This window comes from Schistocerca gregaria, chromosome 3 (assembly GCF_023897955.1).
Source record: "Schistocerca gregaria isolate iqSchGreg1 chromosome 3, iqSchGreg1.2, whole genome shotgun sequence".
In the NCBI taxonomy this organism is placed as follows: domain Eukaryota; kingdom Metazoa; phylum Arthropoda; class Insecta; order Orthoptera; family Acrididae; genus Schistocerca; species Schistocerca gregaria.
In genome coordinates, this window is record NC_064922.1 from 934,187,905 (window position 1) to 934,213,901 (window position 25,997).

The 25,997-nt window shown below is 43.9% G+C and overlaps 1 protein-coding gene and 1 pseudogene across 1 annotated transcript in view; both read left to right on the forward strand.

Annotated features, from left to right (window-relative positions):
• Window positions 1-25,997, forward strand: part of LOC126355821 (spidroin-2) — a 714,550-nt gene that overhangs the window by 602,967 nt on the left and 85,586 nt on the right. The window lies entirely within an intron of this gene.
• On the forward strand, window positions 8,135-8,252 carry LOC126356714 (5S ribosomal RNA; annotated as a pseudogene).

Genomic DNA, 25,997 nt, shown 5'->3' on the forward strand with positions numbered 1-25,997 from the left:
TGAGAAAGTGGGAGAAGCGACCAGTGCTATTTTAATGACAATACCGACTGAAACGCTCAACAAACACATGCCACGGGAATTGGTACAGCATTCCTGAGAGAATAATGACCTTGTTGCTGAGCGTCGTGGCTTACGGTACGCATGTGCTTGCAGTGTGCCAGACTCCCCACCCCCTCGTGGATTATACGGTAGTTTTTCGCTGTCATCGCCGACATCCGCTGTATTGCAGAATAGCACAAATACTACAGGGGAAATATTTTTACCAAGTGTCGTAGCGATGAACTCCAACGCTTCATTTGCTTTAAGAGATTAAAGATTAGTCTACCGTTTCTATGACATTGTAAAAGTGGAAGGAAGTTATGGTAACAGTAATAAATTAAAAACTTATCAACAATTCGTTCATAGTATACAATTAAAAACAGAAAATAGCTTATCTGCTCTGTCAACATAATACGCCATTATTTGCTTGTAGCCCTTGAAAACGGGCAAATGACCACGAAAAATCAGAGTTCTTCAACCTCAGTTTTCACCCTTTAGCATTGACTGTTCGTAATGCCCAGATAGTGCTCTCGTCCCAGATTACAACATGATTTTTGAGCAGAGTTTCAAAAAAACGTAATCAAAAAGACTAATGACGATTTTTTGTAGTAGTCAGTCACGTATCACTGTTCGAGAAAAGCAGCGAACAGTGGGCACACAAAGTTTTCTTTTATTTGCCTATTTAGTTTAGTACGTTGATTCTATGCACCTTGAAACTGAGAGACTCAAAATTTTTCAGTCTTTGTTCCATTTCTACGTTTATTACAGATATGAAAAAGATACCGAAAATCGATTAGTTCAGAAACCGATTTTTTGAGTGGTGTGAAAAAAAAAGCAATATAACCGAAAACCGGTTGTTTCAGCGAGTAACAGTAGGCTCTTCTCTCGTTTGTACTTTCCTTATCATACGAGTGTCCGGAATGTTCAAGAGATCTGCAGCGACATCTCCTCTTGTCATCAAACAAGGCACTTCCCCCTGTTTTACATAACAAGCTTCCCCAGTCAGTATACAAAACAGGCTGTCGTATGTGGGCTTCTGGCCACCAGGCGTGACTGGAATATTTTTTATTGACCAAACCAGCTTTTCCACGCGTTATAACTGGGTCATAAACTTTCATAACCTCGGCCATCTCGTCAAGGGCTTCCCTTAGTTGTACGTTCACTGAAAAGCAAGGTCGTACAAACTTTTCACTCTGGTTTTAGATAGCACAGCGTTGATTTTATCGACAGGGAATCTATTATGATGGATTACTTACTGAAGGTTCAGTATTTTTTTTTTACTTTTATACAAGCAGTCGTCAGCAGTAGGCACTGATAGAACTTAACAAAAATTATGACTTGAATCTACACTGCCTGATAAAAAAAGTGAAGCACTCACATGACATGGTCGGATCTCAATGTACCTCCCTACAAGTACATGCCATAGATGGGAATGTAAATGTTTAGAGCTGCAATTCTCTCTGATAGGTAGAACGGCCACCACTGCGCATTAATGTTGTTTGTGTTTAGTGTTCTGACCAGGCCTCGTGGTGTGATTACGTAAGGAGCGTGATCAGCGCCAGATGCTGTGTGATCACTGTGGAGGACACGGAGATGCCGTGTACTCGTGCGAGCCAGCGTTATCAGCATACGACGGAGTTTCAAAGGGGCCTCATTGTGGGTTTCCATTTGGTCGGATGGTGCAACATGCAGATTCGTAGGACATTCGGACGTGGCAGTGGCCCGATGGTGAACTACATGGAAGTGTGAGGGTAAGGATGCCCATCTTCAGGGTTCCAGTCGGCCACGTCTCACTACCTCAAGAAGGGATAGCCAAATTGTGCTCCAAGGAAATGGTAAACCTTTCACATCTGAGCCTGCCATCTGAGAGCAAGTACTGGACTCCCTTCAGTATCTGTGTCACCCCATTCCATTTGCCCGAGACCAGGAGCAGCTGGACTTGAGAACTGCCATTTCATGGCATTGCATGGGCTACTGACTAACGGCATCGTATCGTGTTCAACGATGAACCGCGGTTCTGCACTACCCCTGATAACCATCTTCGGCGAATATCGCAGCTACCTGAGGAGAAGTCCTACTCTTCCAATGAGGTACAGCGGTATCAGGGAATGTGGAGCCATCTAGTATGGTTTCAGGTCGCAATTGGTAGTTAGTGAGGGAACGCTGGCGGCCCAACGGTACCTCACGGACATCCTGCGTCCTCATAAGTTACCTCTGTTGTGACACTATAATGGTACCATTTTTCAACTGTACAATGCTCGTCCACGCTCAACACGTGTCTCTGTGAACTGTCTGCATGGTGTTGAGACACTCCCGTAGATAGCAAGGTCACTGGATCTGTCCCCTTACAGAACGTGTGTGGGACCAGCTAGGACGTCAGTTCCGTCCCAGTGCCACGATCTTGAATATCAAGGACCAGTCACAACAGTAGTGGCCCATCTTGCCTTAGGTGAGGATACAACGGTCTTGCGACACCCTTCCCAACAGAATCAGAGCGTGCATCCAGGACAGAGAGGGTAACGTGTCTTACTGGCAGGTTGGCTATACTGCCAGGTTCTTTTCAGATATGACTGTGTGTTGTAATAACTGAAATAACGTCACCTACCCTGTCCATCCGAAAAGTTTCCTCTTACCCTTCTGGGTGTTTCAGTGGTCTGTTCAGGCAGTGTGTTCATATCAAACGAACTAGCAAATATGCAGAACGGCTACTCTGTCAGTTACTTAGAAACAGAAGATCGAAAAATTCAAAATTGTAAATAGTTTTAGACTAGCCTCCGATAACATAGTTTTGGACTAGACGAGTGCATTTTACTACTATTAATGAGGTGAACATGTGACCAAAATCCATGCCTGGATTGAGGCTAACAATCGCGCCCAAATGAGAGAGATTTTCTACTGCAACGATTCAGACTTTAATAACTCGGTCTATAATGGACGTAGCGTATTTATCATACTCTCACTTCAGAGATGAAGAGTAGAAATTTATGGAGGGGCAGCGCCGACGTGCGAGGACCGTACGTTACGAAATGCACACGTCTAAAATAATGGCACGATTCCATGCATCCATAAATGTGATCAGATATCAGAGACTCATTATTCACCCCGAATGAACAAATTGTGGTTTAAAGGAAAAGAGAGCCAAGGGATTGCCACTTCTTCGATGACGATGTTATTAAAGAGAAGTTCAGGTCTGGATAGGACAACAAAATTGAGTCAAAAGAATTCAGATATTCGCCTTAATCGACCCACGGAAACCACGGGAAACCTAAATCAAGATGGCCGATACTCCCGAATCCAAGCCCATTGTGTTAACCACCGTGCTACATTGCCAAATTTTTGTAGAGGGGTGTGTGTTAGCCTGGACGCTAAATGTGTATTTCAGCATCTCAAATATATGAGACTACAACTGTGAATAAGTTAGAGAATTTCCAGCTGTCATATTTAAAGTGCCCTGATTTTTGAGTGAAAAGAACAACCAGAATTAAATAAAAAAAAATATCGAATAGAGTGACATTGAAACGCTGAGTCTGAGCCAAAAACCGAAGTACTTACCTGCCCTCGATGTATGCCACATAACGGCAGTCAGTAGGCATCTGAGGAGTCTCGCTGAAGCTTACAGCTATATTTCGTAGATGATGTGCTGAAGAGTGGAAATAAAGAAAACCCAAGTCTTTGCATAAGCGATAGGATACAACAGGCTCAAGACTGAATTTGTACCGGAGCTGACACTTTGGAAAAGAAATTAAGTTCAATACGTTATTCGTGGTTGACGTGTATACGAATGTAGTTGTGGTAGTGTCTGACACTATGGTTTCTATGCGGTCTTGGAAGAGTTTTATACATCAGTGAACTTTCAATTAGAGGTTAAAAAAGAATGATTCCACCTTTGGTGAGCATGCTGTGATTGAATGTCATTCTTATGAAATTAAATGGGATGTTCTCCACAGATCAAGTAAAGGCAGAAACGTAAGATAACTGGAAATTCTGGCTATCGATAAACACATGTTTGTTACAAATTATATATTTCCCTCTCCCCACATTTCATTGTCTCCTTCCTACCCACTGCCCATCCAGATTTGTCGCAATCATCAACTTCTGTAGTTCCGTCGATATGGCACACTAGCCCGCGCCATTTTTCACTTTGTGTACTGTTTTGGCCTTTGCACTCATATACTTTTAATCTTCACGATGCAATACTTTTAGGTTAGACAATCAGTGGATTTAGTTGTTTATACTCATATCTTTAGAATCTAAAACATTCTTCTTTACAGAATATTTCTTGTTTTGTACCAGGTCTAATTGCGACACTGCAAAATCGTCACATTTGTTTGGAAATAACAGTTTTTGTAAATCTAGAAGCACTCACTGATGTTTTGACGATTATTAAATCTTAATTTGTCTGATGATGACTTCGAAATTTGATGATTTCATGAACTTAGAAACATACAACAAAAAGACGCACAGAAAGAAAGAAGTGGGATAATAAACGTAGATTTCATTCAGAAAATCTGTTACTGCATTCAAGTGTAAATACTTAGTATGTTTGGAGCATAAAGACTGCAGTCGGGTTGATCTGTCAGTTGTGATATCAGCGTGACATCGGGCTTAAATTCAAGCGTACTTGTCAACAAGAGAGGACAGGAAAACGAATAAATCGGTACGAGAACGCACCAGAGTTGACCACATCGTAGAGACTGGTATGAAAGTGAAATAAGCTGCACGTCTGGCTGGACGAACCGCGGGAAGACAAATTACGAACTCTTATGTTGAATTTCTCGTGGTTATAAACGGCACAGATCATGTTCCAATGGAAGGAACCACTCAGGACCTTCCAAATTCGATACGATATATTTCATAATGTATGGAGATGTCTGTAAGAGGTGTTCCTCCACTGTTGCATGAAGCAATTTCTAGCTATGACGATGTATACAGCTGTTTTGTACCACTTTTATTTTGCTCATACTACAGAGTTGTGCATGCAAAACGTTAGCTTCGCCCTTCGACGACACATGGTAATTTCTGCCTAATAGATACGAATTTACTGGAATAAAAGGAAATGACAGCACTCGTGACAATTATTCTCCCGACCGATGCACCATAAATGTGGAGGGCTATCAATTTCTTGGAGGTGGTAATTAGCTCCGTTGAGCACCTAATTAGGCTCCAAGAGCTGTCGCCGATGAAATTTCCGCGTATCGTTCAATCTGCAATAACGCGGACGCGGGATTAAAGTCGCTGACTGCTAGTTTTTCACTGCCGTGGCTATTACGACATCCTGTCCATTATTAAAATTTATTCCCAAACGATATAGCTACGTCCTCGCAGCTACCGCGCAAAATGTATTTGGGCTTATCTTCAATCGACGGCTATTTATACCAGAATACTTAGCGTTGGCTTGTATTTGTGTCAAGCCACTGGAAACAGAAATTAGTACTGCGTTAGGACGAAACAGAAGTAGTATTTCAAGCAGGAAAGAAAATGGGAAAATGGAGTCCTTTTAGTGACACTTATTGAGTAACAGTTACGACACAAGAGGACGATTTATTAGTGAAACAATTCGTAACATTATCTTCAGCATTGATACTTTAATGAAGTCTGAAATACTCGTACATAGCAGACTTGAGCATGTATTGCATTCCCTCTAAATTCAGTTCCACGAAAAAATGTTTGAAACATACTATACAGTATGAAATGCTGGAATTTTTTACGCGTCCTTTGAATTGAAATATACATCACGTACTGTAATATCTTTCACTATAAGTGCATTCCATCATTTAAAACTGCAGATAGCCCCCAAAGCTCAAAAAGTTAACCGTGTGGTCACAGTTTTCAATCGCAAAATCCTAGTAATTTCAATAAAGTGCCGATGGTTTTGATGGAAGAATTCACTTGCGAATAAGTAATAAAGGAGTAAATACGGCTAACGACGAATTCCGTATCGAGTTGGGGGCGGATTTTCATTAGTTACGACATACTCATCACCTAGCATTATCAGTATCGCATATTATTTTCGGTCTAACTACAGTATTATGGATTTTTGTGCTTTATGGTAAGTCGTTCGATTGTGTCTTATTTGAGAGATTGTTTGAGTACCTGCAGCGATTTTGATTTTCACGTCTTCCACATTGCTGTCATTCGCTTACCAATTCAACTGTATGAAATTGTGTCAGCTTTCAGTAGGACAGAAAAGAGTTCAGCATGCATCAAGAAAAATTTTCGATCATTTGCATTGCTTCATTATCCCGTTGACAACAGCAGAAGATATCTGGAGAAAACCATTTTCCATTCTGGATTTCGTCTGAGCGTTTGTTCAACGCTATCTCTGATAACAGAAGAACTGACAAACATGAGAATCTTAATACGGTGTTGTCTCAGTGTGTGAGCTGTTAATATAGATTTCTATTTTTCCTTTGGAATTTCAGGAATTAAAGACTTTCATAATGACTGCATTGTACCTCAAATACGCTACGTTAAGTCTAAGGGTATGAGACGTAATTGTCCCTCCCTCCCCCCTCCTCTCCTTGCGGACTCCAAGGGGGCGGGGGGGGAGGGGGGGAGGGGACCAACTACTGAAATTATTGTTTTATGAAACGTTGGAAATCAAGTTGTCTCGTATGAAAGCAACCCTATGGTACCTCGAAATCTACCGAAAGATTTCGGAATCGTTGTATCCTGAACTTCATGAAAACATTTCTGTGTGTGCACGGGATCGCGTCGTAAATTTTTCGTGAATATGTCGGGATAAAATCATAACAGGTGTTTCGCATTAATACATAATTTAATTATAATCTCTTTAATATAATGATTACACAGAATAGTATATTAGTTACAGAACAGATAAATGTCAGTTTTATCGTATGCAGCAAGTGTGTCTGGGCTCATGACGTGTACCGAGGGATGTTTCGCGATGTGTGTAGTACCATAATCGATGAGACCAGCATGATCAGCCGCGCGGGATTAGCCGAGCGGTATGAGGCGCTGCAGTCATGGATTGAGCGGCTGGTCCCTGCGGAGGTTCGAGTCCTCCCTCGGGATAATTTAGGTTAAGTAGTGTGCAAGCTTAGGGACTGATGACCTTAGCAGTCAAGTCCCACAAGATTTCACACACATTTGAACATTACCTCTACTAGCATGATCCACAGTAACATGTTTCATAAAATAGTCAGCGGCCGAAAGCAGATGACAGTCGTACATGACCTGAGCTTCGTGGGCTCAATATAATTCTACGCAGTGACGTGCGCGATGGGCCAGGTACGTAATCGCTCTGGGTCTTCTTTTCCCACGCATTCGCTAGGCAATTGACTCTTAAGGCTCTTTGGATTCCTTTCGACGCGAACTTTCCTCTGTAATTCCGAGCATATCCATGAGTCATATGAGACGATATCTTCCATTATTTTGTAATTTTGAATTTAAAACCGATTTTCACTTATATTCTGGCGAATATTTTCATTCTCTCTCTTGGGGTCCTAGTAGTGTCCCAAAAGCTCTTCACAATGACACCCGAATCAATGTACCAGCTAAAGGCTTTATCAAGCTATACCAGTTTACAACTTTACACTAAGCGAATTATAACAAACAAGCGCATTTCACCTATACTGCTAAAATGACGTCCGTCACAGCCAAAAGAAATACTGCACGACAAACACGCACATTCTATCCCTTGAGGGCTCAACCAGTGTTTACGCATTATTAGTGTTGTAATTATTGGCGGTGTGACTGTGGAGATCAAGGGTAAGATTGACACCTACAGGGGTAATAAATTTTCAGCTAACTCACTAATTAAGATTGTGAAAGCGGATTGTACTTCTAATTCTAATAAGGATTTATATAATGATGAAGAGATGGATAGCTTTCATAGCCTCTTTCAGCACGAAAGATGGTAAACGGATAGCAGACCCAACGGTTGACGTACTCTGGGTGACTTGTATGAGTTTTACATGCCACATGATGAGCTGTGAAGTGAGACTGATGTAACAGACTTGATACGTGAAAGAAGTATTGAGTTGTACATTCGATACTGAGAGTGAAATCAACATTAACTTTATTTTTTAAAAAAAGAATACGTCTCAGTTTTAAATTTTTTTTTAAAGCGGTAGGCAACAGCTTTGCCGCAGTGGATACACCGGTTCCCTTGAGATCACCGACGTTAAGCGCTGTCGGGCGTGGTCGGCACTTGGATGGGTGACCATCCAGGCCGCCACGCGCTGTTGCCATTTTTCGGGGTGCACTCAGCCTCGTGATGCCAAATGAGGAGCTACTGGACCGAATAGTAGCGGCTTCGGTCAAGAATACCATCTTACGAGCGGGAGAGCGGTGTGCTGACCCCACGCCCCTCCTATCCGCATTCTCTAGGCCACTTACGGCCTGAAAACGGAGTGCTTTTTTTTAAAAAAAGGCGTTAATTGCCAGACTGCAAAGGTGTCGGGTTCGATTTCCTAGGACTTTATAATCTGTCACTTACCACTTGATTCACCTCCGACAATGTATGTTGTTGTGAAAAAATGTCGAATAAGTTTCCTTTAATTTACGTCTATGGTCACAATCTTTTCTAATTAACCGATTACCGGTTTCGGTCTTTAATGACCATCATCAGATCTGTCTAATAAAAGCAAAGTCCTAACGCATTGGAGCCATAGGGGCATAGTCAACTGTTAAATGCGGAATCAGCAGCAGCATAGTCAAATACGTTTATGACAGATCTGATGATGGTCATTAAAGACCGAAACTGGTAATCTGTTAAACAGAATAGATTGTGAGCATGGACGTAAATTAAAGGAAACTTATTACATATACGGGTCGCAGCTTGCGAAAAAATGTCGAGTTGCATGGTGGTTCGGATTCTACGTTAAACTGTAGGTCCTCTTACATGTGGAAGTCAGTTGAAAGGTCGGAGAAAAGATCCGTGTGCTACATGTAACTGTACTGTGACTAGTTAAACACTGTGGTGTTCAAAACTGTATTCTGACAGATGACTCTTTTACTTAGTTTTTAGCGATTCAAATATGACTGTGTCGAGTCACCACTTCAAAAGTCTGAGGAAGTTGGTGTATTTTAAACCACAGGACGCGGCTGGCAGCCTGAGAAAATTTTATCGGTACACATCGCCGCGAAACTGTGCATTCGTACATGACGGTGCTTCGTCACACAGGACAGTTTGACCTACGGGCGAGTACACGTTTCGACGGCAGAAGGAGCGGTCCGCGCGCGGAGCCCCGAGGGAGCCCCGTGTGGCAGCGGCGCTCCACTTCGGCGGCGCCGCACGAGCGCCGATTCCGAGATGGGCACGCGCCTCCGCGCCGCTTACACGCTCCGCCTAATGCCGGCCCTAATCTCGCTTCACGGCCTAACGTGGTTACGCCGCGCGCCATTAGGCTGCCTCTCGGACCGCGCCGGACCAGACGAGAGCAGAGCGGAGAGCGGCGTGTCGCCGCACGTCGCCGGAGGGCAGCGCCGCGACCCCAGATGCTCGATCCGGGCACGCGAGACCGTTGCCCCACCTGGCGAGTCTTCGTCTCCCTCCTGAGTCAGCCTTTCTGAGACACTTATCCCTGACAGAAATCATATGATACCTACAGGGGACAGGCAAAATAACGTCAACACCTATACACTACTGGCCATTAAAATTGCTACACCGAGAAGAAATGCAGATGATAAACGGGTATTCATTGGACGAATATATTATACTAGAACTGACACGTGATTACATTTTCACGCAATTTGGGGTGCATAGGTCCTGAGAAATCAGTACCCAGAACAACCACCTCTGGCCGCAATAACGGCCTTGATACGCCTGGGCATTGAGTCAGAGCTTGGATGGCGTGTACAGGTACAGCAGCCTATGCAGCTCCAACACGATACCACAGTTCATCAAGAGTAGTGACTGACGTATTGTGACGAGCCAGTTGCTCGGCCACCATAGACAAGACGTTTCCAATTATGTGAGAGATCTGGAGAATGTGCTGGCCAGGGCAGCAGTCGAACATTTTCTGTATATATAAAGGCCCGTACAGGACATGCAACATGCGGTCGTGCGTTATCCTGCTGAAATGTAGGGTTTCGCAGGGATCCAATGAAGGGTAGAGCCACAGGTAGTAACATCTCTGAAATGTAGCGTCCACTGTTCAAAGTGGCATCAATGCGAACAAGAGGTGACCGAGACGTGCAACCAATCGCACCCCATACCATCACACCGGGTGATAGACCAGTAGGGCGATGACGAATACACGCTTCCAACGTGCGTTCACCGCGATGTCGCCAAACACGGATGCGACCATCATGATGCTGTAAAGAGAACCTGTATTCATCGGAAAAAAAGGCGTTTTGCCATTCGTGCATCCAGGTTCGTTGTTGAGTACACCATTGCAGACGCTCCGGTCTGTGATGCAGCGTCAAGGGTAACTGCAGCCACGGTCTCCGAACTCATAGTCCGTGCTGCTGCGATCGTCGTCGAACTGTTCGTGCAGATTGTTGTCGTCTTGCAAACGACCCCATGTATAGACTCAGGGATCGAGACGTGGGTGCGCGATCCGTTACAGCCATGCAGATAAGTTGCCTGTCATGTCGACTGCTAGTGATACGAGGCCGTTGGGATGCAGCACGGCGTTCCGTTTCACCCTCCTGAACCGACCGATTCCATATTCTGATAACAGTCGTTGCATCCTGACCAACGCGAGCAGCAATGTCGAGATACCTTAAACCGCAATCGCGATAGGCTACAATCAGACCTTTATCAAAGTCGGAAACGTGATGGTACGTATTTCCCCTCCTTACACGAGGCATCACAACAACGTTTCACCAGTCTACGCCGGTCAACTGCTGTTTGAGTATGAGAAATCGGTTGGAAACTTTACTCCTGTCAGCACGTTGCAGGTGTCGCCACCGACGCCAACCTTGCGTGAATGGTCTGAAAAGCTAATCATTTGCATATCACAGCATCTTCTTCCTGTCGGTTACATTTCGCGTCTGTAGCACGTCATCTTCGTGGTGTAGCAATTTTAATGGCCAGTAGTGTGCGTGTGTCAGTTGATAACTGTGCTAGGAGACTACCTAAACATTTTGAGGGTGTCCTTAACATGTAGCTGTGTACCGAAACCGGTTGCCAGTGGACAAAATAAATAAACCGCGACTACAGACTGAAACGTGTCGGGACATGTGTAACTAATTAATGAGTCAGTGAAATTTTGGTGCTACTCACGTTTCTTATTATTTACAAAATCATGAAACAGTTCTCACTGCATTGCGACACTTCAACTCTACTCAGAAAAGCAAGCCAACTATCTGAACTGAGTGTACGCACTCGTTACCAAACATCCTTCCTCTCCATCACTCCACTCCCTTGCGGCACTTATTTCAGCCGCGACCCACAACCCAATTAAAATCAACCAAATTGTAATTTGAGCACTTGATTGCTGGACTCCTTACTTACGAGCTGGGTGAAATTGGAGACTGCTTGCTGGCAATGGTTTGTTTCTCACAACTGCCACTACTACAACAACATCTACTACTACTAACAGTAGTAGTAGTACCAATAATAACAATAATAATAATAATAATAATAATAATAATGCTGTGTCGCCGGTACAGCAGTGTAGTAGCCATTACAGTGCTACTGTTGTCGTGTTCTCAATCAGTTCGTTTATTCTTCCGAAGTGAATGACACAACTTCTTGTTTATTGTGGGAACTAACCTACTACTCGTAGAAGGCATCTGCATGATATATTGAAACACATGTGGTGACAGTTATTGCACTGTATGAAATAAAATCGTCACAACTTGCAAACGGTTTGTGTTAGGACGTTCGAACTGCACTACTGTCCACGTGGCATGGTGGAAATAAATATGCGCATGCTGGTTTGATTTAGCGACGAAGCACACTTTTAAATGGATGGGTTCGTCAATAAGCAAGATTGGTGCATTTGGTGTACTGAGAATCCGCATTTCGCGATCAAGAAGTCTCTTCACCTTCAACGGGTGATTGTGTGGTGTGCAGTGTCCAGTCACGGAATTATCGGTGCTCTATTCGTTTACGGCACGGTGACTACCGAACGGTACGCGAAGGTTTTATCACCATTATCCAAAGAGACCCTTATTTCGACAAGACGGAGCTCGACCCCTATGGAAGCAGGAGAGTGATGTCCTGGAGGAGCACTTTGGGGACCGCGTTCTGGCTGTGGGGTACCCAGAGGCCACTGGCACGGGCCTCGGCTGGACGCCGTATTCTCCGGGCGACTCCTTTGTCTGGGGCTGTATTAAAGACAAGGTGTTCAGCCATAACCCCAGAACCATTGCTGAGCTGAAAACAGCTATTCAGGAGCTGATCGACAGCATCCATGTTCCGACGCTTCAGCGGGCCATGCAAAATTTCGCTATTCGTCTGCGCCACATAATCGCCAATGATGGCAGGCATATCGAACATGTCGTAACCTAAATCCTAATATCTGTAGTGGCGTTTACATGTTGAATAAAGCGTGGGCACGCCGTAGTTTGTAACTAATTTACCTTTTTCCCATGTAGCTCAATAATTGTCACCCTGTATGTCTCACTTATGCTGTCACAGATGCACGGCACAGAATACGAAGTGTGTGTGCAGTGGGTGGAGCATGTGGCAAAGATGTTGTGATTTCGGTAATAAAGCGTAAGTCTACCATTGGCTGATAACTGTTCTCAGTCGAATCCTTCATTGTTCGCTTCCTCAAATTATAGAGAAAAGAAAACGAGTACTTAAATTATTGCCGTAAAGAGCAGAGAGGCAGAGGATCGTGTTATAATTCTCAAGCATCATTTCTAAATTTTGTGGTCAGGTTTTGTGCTCACCTGAACTGCATGTATCGTGTTTTAGCGACACTCCATTTGCAGAGAACCAGTTCTTCATGATGGAGAAAATATCATTTACATTTTAAAGGGCTGAAGTTAGTCAAGTACGCTTGGTTATAATACTTGCATCATCAGCAAATGTATGAACTATTCAACGGTTCCCTGTTTAGGAGCGTTATAAGCAAAACTCATTATTGAACAGCGAATAGCTTCAGCGTCCGCATCGCAGATGGCAATGTAGGGTACAATCTGTCAGAGACATTATGTTTCATGAGTAGCTTTGCATCTGTTTCCTGCAAGCGTTTACAGTACGTTAATTGTGAGATGTCCCACATGATGTTGCAGCCTGTCCTATTTTGTTACACGCTCAGGTATTAATGACAGTGTTAAAATGTTAGACGTGTTTTCTACGTAACACTGCTAGGAAATCTTCAAGCTTTTTTCGCAGAATTACGACCTACTGCTGCAGGGAATTGATGTCCAGGCAATGAGCTTTAAGTATGAAGAAAATCGAAGACGGCCAGTTCGTAAGGTCTCGTTGTTAGATGACCCGCGATTTTAACAAAGGTGTTTCCTGCCCTTCGTGCCCGCAGATTAACATTCCTCCATGCAGATATTGGGTTCAAATAGTTCTGAGCACTATGCGACTTAACGTCTGAGCTCATCAGTCCCCTAGAACTTAAACCTAACTAACCTAAGGACATCACACACATCCATGCACCGTGGCCGCAGCGCGGTTCCGGATTGAAGCGCCTACAACCGCTCGGCCAAAGCGGCCGGCTGGAAAAGTAGGCAGAGTGTTTACCCCAGTAAGAGTTAATTACTTCCATATATCACGCATGGTACTAAGGACCACTGTGACTTCTAAGCCTTTTTGTATACAGAGCTACTATCCGTGATTCTATCGCTTTGTGATGATTTTGAATTAATTCACTTATTTTGTTTAAAATCATCCCTGTTCCGTTACGTTTGGCCTAATACGAACGTCCGATAGAACTGCACGGCCACTCCGGCCGGCCAGATATTGGGTGTGGAGTATGACCTCTAGAAACGCAAGCAGAACTATCGTTTTCTGCTGTTCGGAAGAATTTCGAATCGGGCTCAAGCATCCTGGCTTTCTGTGATCTCCCAAAATTTCTTCAGGCAAATGCCGGAATGGTTCCTTACAAGGGCACGGCCAACTTCCTTGCCTAATGCGATGGGACCGATGACCTCGCTGTTTGGTCCCCTCACCCAAATCAAACAACGAAGCATGCGTGGTGTGTAAACCACAGATACTGGCGTGATGTAACACGACTCACGGCACGAGATGGGCTCAGTGGCGCATTAGAAGAGAGCCGACTCCGCCTAGCACGCCTCTAGACGCAACCCGCAACGCCAAGGCTTACCGCAAGTGGAGCGTCGCTGACTGCTGTAGTCTCGCCCGGACGCAAAGCCTGTCCATCACTGCTAATCTCGACAGGCGAGACTCGTTCCCAACTTTTCGAGCGTACAAGGAATAAAAATGACTGCATTACACAGCTGTTACGCTTGCGAAGTAACAGTTTTACGAAGTAAAAGAGTTCGGCGGAAGTCTGAGATGAAAAATTCGCTATGTGAATCAGTTTTAGTCTTCATCATGAGTCTTCGGTATCGTACAAATCTTCAGATGCACATTATACTTAGTTTCACCATTTATAAAATATGATAATTTACAATGGAAGGACGCAGCATAATATTTCGACATTTTGTCCTTCCCGAATTTCTTTAGATTTATTCTGCATTCGTTTCATTGGATAATAATAGCTTTCCTTTCTACATCTACATCGATACTCTGCAAATCACATTTAAGTGCCTGGCAGAGGGTTCATCGAACCACCTTCACAATTCTCTGTTATTCCAATCTCGTATAGCGCGCGGAAAGAACGAACACCTGTACCTTTCCGTACGAGCTCTGATTTCCCTTATTTTATCTTGGTAATCGTTCCTCCCTATGTAGGTCGGTGTCAAGAAAATATTTTCGCATTCGGATGAGAAAGTTGGTGATTGGAATTTCGTGAGAAGATTCCGTCGCAACGAAAGAGAAAAACTAGACAAATTTAGTCTTGGAGAGTACAAGTCATAGAATTACGGAAGTAAAATCACTCTGCTTCACAAACACGAGCTCTTACGGTATTAAAATTGAGAGAATGTTCAAAAGTTTCTTTTATCATTCTTTACTTGCGATTAATGGTTTCAGTTGGGGAATAACCGTCGAAACAAAAGCACATCAACACTGCTGTGATTCACGTCATTTCTACGTTCCACTGCCAGCACTCTAATTCCGCCGAAGACATTTCGGAGACTCTTCAGCAATATTTTGGTATAAGGGATCTATGGTCACCGATGACACATGACGTTGCGGTGATTGCTCATTGCAGGATTTTTCTCTGTTGTGAATGTGTTTTAAGAGGGAGAAAAGCAACTGGGATAACAAACCGAATAAATAATAATTACATTAATACTCCGTAACAAGCCTCCACAGAACTCGGGTCCCTTGTACCAAAATATTCGAAAAATGTCTCCGAACAACCTATGAAATTTGGTCGTGAAGTTCGTATTCACAATGTGTAATTTCTTTCCCGACATCTAATCCATTGTACTACTCGTACTTTAAAGTGAACTTATTCCTTCGACGTGTTAAAACCATATGTTTTTCCCTGTTCTATTGGTAATAATTTTACCTAATACCTTGTATATTAGGAAGGGAAGATAGATATACCGTAGTTCCAGATTTAGGGAATTATTCTACCGTGCTGGCACAATACAAATTCCTTTTGTAATACTTTTCTCTCACTTCCATCATTTATACTGAAAGACAATCATTTGTCAACAGATACCTTTCCTTTCTTCATACGTCTAAGGCTTTATACAGCCCTTCTGGAGTAGTGTAAATGCCAATATTACTAACTACTGTTGCATTACCACATATAGGGGCTGCACAAAAATATGGAAACATGAAAAACACGACGCATTACCATGCTCAAGTATGGTGTAGAAAAGTGGTTGGCATTCAAAGCGGCTCGGAACGAATATCTACAGGTCCCTATGGTTTTCAAGGGCATTATACCATTCAACCTAAAACATAGTGACAGCTGCAGGTACCAATGATGGTGTTAGATAGCAATGACGCACCCTTCTCTCCGAAGTAAATCACAAAGGTTCAGTACTTTTGAAATCTGATGACTGTAGTGGCCAGACAAGATGCGACAATTCATCCTCGTGCCCACAAAACCCGCCCTCGAAACCGTGCGCTGTGTGAAAAGGAACCCTGTCGTCTTGAGACACAGCTTCACTATTCAGGACTAACACTGTACCATAGGGTGGAGCTTATTATCCAAAATTGTCACATGATCCTTCGAAATAACGCGACGTGGCAAAGCATGAAGACCACGGAATACCACGATATGGGTGCCGAAATCATCAAAGAACCCCCGCCGTATTTCACTCTTGGGACGTAAACTCGGCTGGAAGTTGGAAACGGTGTGAAACAATACTCATCCGACCAAATGACTTTCTTCCGTTGCTCCATAGTCCAGGTTTTTATGGCTTCAACAACACGTTTTCTTGATACCGGCATTGACATCACTGATGAGTGTTACTGAGATTCCAGCTCACCGTACAGTTTCCTGCTCAGGGCGCTCCCTTCGTTTTACTTCGTTGCTGACAGGGTTCGGGGTGCGACATTCTCTTCTGCAGTGACTTTTGCATCTGTCGTCCTTTTTTTCGTCACAATCTTCTTGAATCACGTCTGTCACGATCACTCAGTACACACTTCCGTTCGCTTTGTGACTTAGCGGATCATGTTTTTTCGCCTTCTCTGTAGGCGGCATAAATCTTCGATACGGTGTATTTTGAAACATCAAACACTTCGGCTACATTATTTACGGAAGCAACCACCGTACGACCAGCAAAAATTTGGGCACATCTGAGTTGACTTAGCTCCAATACAATGCAGTTCAAATGGTTCAAGTGGCTCTGAGCACTCTGGGACTTAACATCTGAGGTCATCAGTCCCCTAGAACTTGGGACTCCTTAAACATAACTAACCTAAGGACGTCACACACGTCCATGCCCGAGGCAGGATTCGAACCTGCGACCGTAGTAACCGCATGGTACCGGACTGAAGAGCCTAGAACCGCTCGTCCACAACGGCCGACATTGATTTTCCTGTTAGTGTAGGTAGATTGAAGGTACTCAGCCGCGTACGTAATCATTGAGGATGGTGAGAAACAGACAGAAGCACTACTACGTTAACAGTCTACAACGATAGTTTTCTAAACATGTAAAACTTTTTTAGGGAGACTCAGAAGCAGAAACAGTGGCCCGCTGTGGCGCTCACCCCAGCGTTGCCAGTTACCAGAGATGGCAACACATGGAGCGTGTGGCGAGCGAACCGCAAAGTATACTTCGCCGTTCCCTGCACAGAACGCTGCATGCAGCAGTCGTCTAATGTGCACATCACTATAGCACGAATCTCTTAGTGCATGTCATATCTGAATACGTTGATTCACTAAATACTAGCCCGGTGGACTGTAACAGTTCAATATATCTGAACACGACACTCAGAGGGCCACAGACAGTGGTTCCCAGGTAGATGCCGTGTCTCTTGACTTCCGCAAGGCGTTTGATACAGTTCCCCACAGTCGTTTAATGAACAAAGTAAGAGCATATGGACTATCAGACCAATTGTGTGATTAAATTGAACAGTTCCTACGTAACATAACGCAGCATACTATTCTCAATGGACAGAAGTCTTCCGAAGTGAGTTTTCAGGTGTGCCGCAGGGGAGTGTCGTAGGACAGTTGCTATTCACAGTATATATAAATGACCTTGTGGATAACATCGGAAATTCACTGAGGATTTTTGCGGATGATGATGTAGTATATCGAGAGGTTGGAACAATAGAAACTTGTACTGAAAGTTAGTATAATTTAGGTTAGGTAGTGTGTACGCTTAGGGACTGACGACCTTAGCAGTTAAGTCCCATAAGATTTCACACACATTTGAACATTTTTTTTGTACTGAAATGCAGGAGGATGTGCAACGAACTGACGCATGGTGCAGGGAATAGCAATTGAATCTCAATGTAGAAAAGTGTAATGAGCTGCGAATACATAGAAAGAAAGATCCTTTATCATTTAGCTACAATATAGCAGGTCAGCAACTGGAAGCAGTTAATTCTATAAATTATCCGGGTGTAGGCTTTAGGAGTGTTTTAAAATGGAATGACCATATAAAATTAATCGTCGGTAAAGGAGATGCCAGACTGAGATTCACTGGAAGAGTCCTAAGGAAATGCAGTCCGAAAACAAAGGAAGTAGGTTACAGTACACTTGTTGGCCCACTGCTTGAATACTGCTGAACAGTGTGGGACCCCTTACCAGATGTGGTTGATAGAAGAGATAAAGATCCAACGGAGAGCAGCGCCCATCGTTACAGGATCATTTAGTAGTCGCGAAAGCGTTACGGAGATTATAGATAAACTCCAGTGGAAGACTCTGCAAGAGAGACGCTCAGTAGCTGGGTACGGGCTTTTGTTGAAGCCTTCACCGAGTCAAGTAATATATTGCTGCCCCTTACGTATATCTCGCGAAGAGACCATAAGGATGGCTCTAAGCTCACACCGAGGCATACCGACAATCTTTCTTACCACGAAAAATACGAGATCCGAATAGAAGGGAGAAGCGACAGAGGTACTCAAGGTACCCTCCGCCACACACTGTCGGGTGGCTTGCAGAGTATGGATGTAGATGTAGATGAACACAAACAATAATTACCTAATGGGTGAAAAAATAGTGCATATCGTGAAAACGTATTTCAAGTCCGCACCCGGCTATCCCAATTTAGGTTTTCCGGCGTTCCTTCGTTAACAACTATCAGCTCTATTCTCGAAATATCGCCAGAGACCGATCGTAACATTAGCGTCTAATGAGCTGAAAACTGAATGGGAGCAACACAGTTATAATAACTATCGATGTTTCGACTGCTACAGAACTGTAAAGTTCTGTAAAGTGTCAATGCCAGCACAATGCAGCGAAGTGCCAGAAAGTTTTGTTTCACAGTGTGAGTGCACCTTCCTAAGTAGTTTCGAGATGCCAGTATAGCACAGTGGCGAGAAAATGAGTGTTTCCAGCACACTGTCGTTCTTTACATATTGTTGCAAAATGGGCTTCCTCAGTGTATACTTAGTCTGTACTCTCGCTGTTGATCATGTGTTTTTATAAATCACTCCTAATATCGTTCGGTGTTACAGCCTCTCGGGCTTCTCGCGTGCCTGGAGTTCACCAGAATTCGAATCAGCACTTAACTCGTTAATGTGAAAGACCAGTTAGCACTGCCAAAGATATCGTCGCTTCGTTTGTAAGCCGTAAACGGGACCCGGTTTTACGGAGTAAAACGCGCTGTAAAGATAGATGTATAATATTTATCGTTTGTTTTCGGCCCCTTTCATTGCTAATTTAATGGGCGCTTAAGTGGCAGATACGAGGAAGAAGGAAATCGTAATTTTTGTTGATGGCCAATAACTTTTTATATGGTTTTATTAATGATCTGCAAAATAGAAAAGAACGTCGTGTGCAAAATAAAATGTGACGAGGAAACTAAGACGACTGTTCGTTCTCGTAGCTTCATTTACCGCTCTTTACTGCACATGAGCAACAATACTTACGATTACAATTACAATAACGCATTTTAAAGGCAATAGTCTTAAGCTATCAGTACAAGAATTCCTGCACAGCATACAATGCAGACCGGCCGAAGTGTCGCAGATTCCAAGACGCTGTAATGGCTTTCCGCTAGATTGGGAGCTAACATCCTACGATGGCATTCCAAATTAAGGCCCCTGTCGTTCCAATAAATCGATGAAGTTTATCACCGAGAGAAAATCTCGGTCTGTTTTTCCTACCGTCCTAGCCAGTTTATACAGTTCTTCGTCTCTATTATTAACGTGGTCGACCCTAATTTGAATCCAATCTCCGATCCCTCCCAGTACCACAGAGCGAGGTGGGGTTGGAAGTGGTGCCGCCTTCGAATCCCAGCATGGTTAACCACGGTCATTGACCGTACCACCTGTTACTGTAGCCAGCTTCTGTGTCTCTTCACGAGACCACTGATGTATTGCCCATGGACAGTATTGTGGTTTGCTCAGAATCGTGTATACGGCCTTCGTCCCGACTGTGTAAAACCGCTGGTTTATCCTTCTGTCTAAGGTGAACTAAGCTTGGTATGCTCCAAGCGGCGCTGCAGAACGCAGCGTAGCGTCTTGCCCGATACTCATACTGAATACTGTAGGTGCCAGGCGCACTAAGTTCCACTGGAGCTCTCGACTCATCTCGGGGATTCCGTGGCGTCCTCAGAAGGGCCACCCGCCGTTGCTGCCGCAAGCGTCACTTCCTTGCCGATGGGCGGCGTGCAGGACAGATTACGCGACATACTGCTCCTCACATTTTATGTCACAAAACTGTAGGGTAAGACAGATTGTAAGACATCCAACAACTAATTGAGGAAGTTGGGTGTAAGATGATAAGATTGGCACAGGAGAGGAAGTCGTTGCGGGCCGCATAAAACCAATTAGAAGACTGACGACTAAAACCGGTCAATTGAGGCGTTGCGAGAGATATTAGCTCTCATCTTCAGGATAGGCGTACAAGTATTAATAGTAATTAATAATACTAAAACGTCGGACTAAATAGTATCATTCTAACTTAAAACAGGTTCTGTAATTGCTTGATTTTTTTCTGTGTCGTTTTGAAACATCTTGCGTATAAATGACGTGTTGCAGGCTCTCGGTAGCGTTCTGCTAGGAAATTACATGGCCATATTATTACCAAGGCAGGATGATCTGATATCGTTTGATTTCACCAGCGTCGATCAAACTGGTTTAAAACGAAAGCGTAAATATTCTGCGGTTTACTTCCGGAGCAGATGGGAATCTCAGAGAAGTCTTGTTGTTGGAAACGAGACCTGCTTTCGTGGAAAAATCCGAAGGAAGCGAGATTCATCGTCGAGAAAGGTCGCTTACAAACATCTCCTACGAACGATTATTGAATACTGTTCGTTACCTAGTGAGCATGGGGTGTCCAGGTTACAGTGATAATTCGATGGGAGGTTTAACACCCCCCTTCCAGGAAGTTCCAAGTTACACGTGGTCCGGATAGATGAGTCCTGCAACTGCTCAAAGTGGATCATAAACGAATTCGTACTACAATATTCGAAAACTGTTTGAGTCGAAAAAAATGGCTCTGAGCACTATGGGACTTAACATCTGTGGTCATCAGTCCCGTAGAACTTAGAACTACTTAAACCTAACTAACCTAAGCACAACACACAACACCCAGCCATCACGAGACAGAGAAAATCCCTGACCCCGCCGGAAATCGAACCCGGGAACCCGGGCGCGGGAAGAGAGAACGCTACCGCACGACCACGAGATGCGGGCACTGTTTGAGTCGTTTTCGCAGAAATGAGTGATTTTCTACATCAGTATGTAACAGTGTATTCTCCCCTACAAACTAGAATTAAAACATCAGTCGGGACAGTGTACAGAAGCCGGTTCTTCAGCTCCAAAAAGGTGAAGACGTCTTTATCAGGAGGAGTAGGTGGTCGCATCGTTGTTCTGACCCAGGGAAAGAATTCACCTAATAAGCTTTCTTAAAAAGGTACATAAAGAGACTGGTAATATTACTTTAACCTTCCAACAGATATGGCTCTAAAATTTCGATATACGTTCATCACGACAATGCACCTGGCTAGAAAAGTGTCTCGCCATGGGAAAATCTAGGTATCTGCGCTCAGAAAACTGCCCCGTTAACAAGATTTGGCCCCTTCAGACTTCCGTCTCTTCCAAAATCTTGAAGTCTTCGTGCTGGTTAGGTGTTTCGTCCAATCATGAAGCGACTGCAACTGTTGACGAGAATTTTGTGGCGCATCCTGAGGAGCTCAACAGAGATGGAATAATGTCACTGGGACCCCGCTAGATGACGTTTAATGACGTTTAATGATGTTAATAGAGGTTACACGTGGTTGGTGAAAAAGTACTGGCATCACGTAATGGTTCACTACCAGACGTTACTAACAAAAGTACAGACCCTCAATATAATCGCTCCACATCTCTGTCACCTTTCCCCACAGAGACTGAAGGTGTCGTACCCTGTAGCACGTGCTCTACAGCACAAACTATGTCTTCTCTTGTGTTTTGCCATGTGGGAGCGCCTTCATTTTGGTGAACGGGCTCACATCAGGTGGGGGTCCCAATATGCTGCCCCCCCCCCCCCCCCCCCCCCCCGACCCTCCTTTCCTTTCGCGTATTCATGAGCTTCTGCAAGGGATTCGCCGTGTGGCATCCTTCACCGTAATGAAGGATGATTGGATGTGCTGCCCGAAGAGAACACTGTTGTGCCCCCTGACTTCGAGGCGCTTCAGCTGTGATCTACGCACATTGTTTGTGTTTCCTGAACATACTGTTACGGCGCTTCTACTGGCATTCCGCAATTTCAGATTGCACGCGCAGCAAATGGCTCAAACACTGCCGTCGCGACGCACTCCACTACTTCGACTGACCTTCTGCTATATTTATTTATTTATTTATTTATTTAACCTGATCAGATTCGGGGCGTGAGGCCCCCTCTTACATCGGACCAGTGTTGCACACATGCAGCATTTCAGACATCAAAGTTACATCATGACAATAGTTTCAATGAGAAAATTAGATTACTCTAGTGACAATATGAATAAAGAGTAGTGACTAAGACTTAATAAAGTAAATGCAGGCAGTATTTTACAACAGGTGCTTCACGTACAAAGTACGTTAAAGGCAATAATAATGTAGTTGTTGTTGTGGTGGTGGTCTTCAGTCCTGAGACTGGTTTGATGCAGCTCTCCATGCTACTCTATCCTGTGCAAGCTTCATCATCTCCCAGTACCTAACGCAACCTACATCCTTCTGAATCTGCTTAGTGTATTCATCTCTTGGTCTCCCTCTACGATTTTTACCCTCCACGCTGCCCTCCAATACTAAATTGGTGAGCCCTTGATGCCTCAGAACATGTCCTACCAACCGATCCCTTCTTCTGGTCAAGTTGTGCCACAAACTTCTCCCCAATCCTCAATACCTCTTCATGAGTTATGTGATCTACCCATCTAGTCTTCAGCATTCTTCTGTAGCACCACACACACACACACACACACACACACACACACACACACACACACACGCCGGCTGCGGTGGTCTCGCGGTTCTAGGCGCGCAGTCCGGAACCGTGCGACTGCTACGGTCGCAGGTCCGAATCCTGCCTCGGGCATGGATGTGTGTGATGTCCTTAGGTTAGTTAGGTTTAAGTAGTTCTAAGTTCTAGGGGACTAATGACCACAGCAGTTGAGTCCCATAGTGCTCAGAGCCATTTGAACCATTTTTTTGTAGCACCACATTTCGAAAGCTTCTATTCTCTTCTTGTCTAAGCTATTTATCGTCCATGTTTCACTTCCATACATGGCTACACTCCATACAAATACTTTCAAAAATGTGCTTCCTGACACTTAAATCTATACTCGATGTTAACAAATTTCTCTTCTTCAGAAACGCTTTCCTTGCCATTGCCAGTCTACTTTTTATATCCTCTCTACTTCGACCATCATCAGTTATTTTGCTCCCCAAATAGCAAAACTCCTTTCCTACTTTAAGTGTCTCATTTCCTAATATAATTCCCTCAGCATCACCCGACTTAATTCGACTACATTCCATTATCCTAGTTTTGCTTTTGTTGATGTTCATCTTATATCCTCTTTTCAAGACACTATCCATTCCGTTCAACTGCTCTTCCAAGTCCTTTGCTGTCTCTGACAGAATTACAATGTCATCCTCGAACCTCAACGTTTTTATTTCTTGTCCATGGATTTTAATACCTACCCCGAATTTTTCTTTTGTTTCCTTCACTGCTTGCTCAATATACAGATTGAATAGCATCGGGGACAAACTACAACCCTGTCTTACTCCCTTCCCAACCACTGCTTCCCTTTCATACCCCTCGACCCTTATAACTGCCATCTGGTTTCTGTACAAATTGTAAATAGCCTTTCGCTCCCTGTATTTTACCCCTGCCACATTCAGAATTTGAAAGAGAGTATTCCAATGAACATTGTCAAAAGCTTTCTCTAAGTCTACAAATGCTAGAAACGTAGGTTTGCCCTTCCCTAATCTAGCTTCTAAGATAAGCCGTAGGGTCAGTATTGCATCACGTGTTCCAACATTTCTACGGAATCCAAACTGATCTTCCCCGAGGTCGGCTTCTACTGGTTTGCCATTCGTCTGTAAAGAATTCGTGTTAGTATTTTGCAGCTGTGACTTATTAAACTGATAATAATAACAGTAAAAAAATCAAATAATAATTATAAACATGAGAAAAATTGGCAATAGCAATGAAGATATGTGCAGATGTACATTAATATCGCGGTGTGTAAAGTAGATATTTACTAGTATAGCGAGTTTTGTGGAAGGGAGATTTAAGAAAGGGGAAAGAGGGAAGTAATGAGGTGAAGTGCATTTATGTACAGAGGAAGGCATTACTGTTGGTTAAGCAGATACGTCATTAACTGTTTTTTGAAGCCAGACATGTTTTTAAGTTCTCTAACAAAACGAGGAAGGTTATTCCAGAGTCGGGTTCCCGCAACTGTAAAGGACTTGGAGAAAGTGACTGAGCGATGCAGTGGAACAGAAAGGATTTTATTATGATGGGAACGTGTATTTCTGTCATGTTAAGGACTAGGAGAGATATGACGGACAGTGTACATTTATAAGGCAGTGGATGAGACAGAGTGAATGGAAATCTCTGCGTTTGTCTGCCGCAGCCAGGACAATTTTGCATATGCTGGTCAAATGTGATCAAAAAGTCGAACGTCACAGATATATCGGACGCAGGCGTTCATGACGAGTTCGAGACGTCGCGAATTTTCCTGAGAGAGGCCTTGTAGGATAATATCGCTGTAGTCAATGGTTGGGAGTGTAAGCGTTTGTACTAACTTCTTTTTCAGATCGAAAAGGAAGAGTTTTTTATATTTCTGTAAGACATGAAGGGATGCTGATGCTTTTTTGCACACTGCAGTTAGGTGCTCTGTCCAATTTAGATTTTCATCTATTATTACTCCCAAACTCTTTGCTGAGGGAGAGAAGTTAATATTTGTTCCATATAGGATAAGAGATGGTACGGATTTTCCAATGTTTTGGGCTAATGAGCTTAGAGTGACCAACCAGTACCGCTTGGATTTTAGACGGGTTTAGTTTTAGTCCTATGTCCTGTGCCCATTTTGATAGTGCATCGAGGTGAGTATTTAAATTTTCAATAGCTTTCTTAAGATTGCTTGGTTTCGCACTTGGATACAACTGAAGGTCATCAGTATACGTATGATATTTGCAATAGGTCAGTGGGCATATCGTGTGAGGCACGTCCTTCATGTAATGTGGTGTTGCCACTACTTTTTATCCAACTCACGTATTTAAAAGTAAAAGGTATTTGAAAAAAACTTTCTCATTATCACTATCAGGGCGAAAACTTTTCAGACTATCCCCGCTCGTATTGATGTTCTGTCGCAAGTCTCCTCGTCAGTGCGTAACATGATCGGTCGATCACCGCAGTCCATTGGAGGAGACGAGGTAAGTTCTTCGCAGATTGTTGCACACGCGCTGGACGGAGCGGTAACAGGTACAGGCTGCCGTGCGGGCAGTCAACACTCGTCTGCCCTCGGGAGAAAATGGAGCAGAGGGGCGGAGTGAAAGAAAAAAGGAGAGCGCGCTTGCACGGCGCGGCACGGCACGGCAGCTGCGTGCGAGGACGTAAGCGAACCGCACCGCAGAGCGCAAGCCCGCATTCAGGCGTTGGCCCCGGTCCATCTGCTCCGTAAACCGTACCCTCTGAGTTTCGTCCACAGGGTTTTTGAAACCTGCTCATCTCGATAGGACACAAAAGATACCATCTCCCCCCACACCTGATTAAACTTTACCATAACAGCATCCTAGCCTCAATAGTGGTTTACGGCTCGGGAGTCTGGGCGCACAGGCTCACGAGGGTTGTGGCCGCCATGACAGTGAGAAGGGTCCAGAGAAGTATGATACTGAGGGGCCTACAGAACATCTC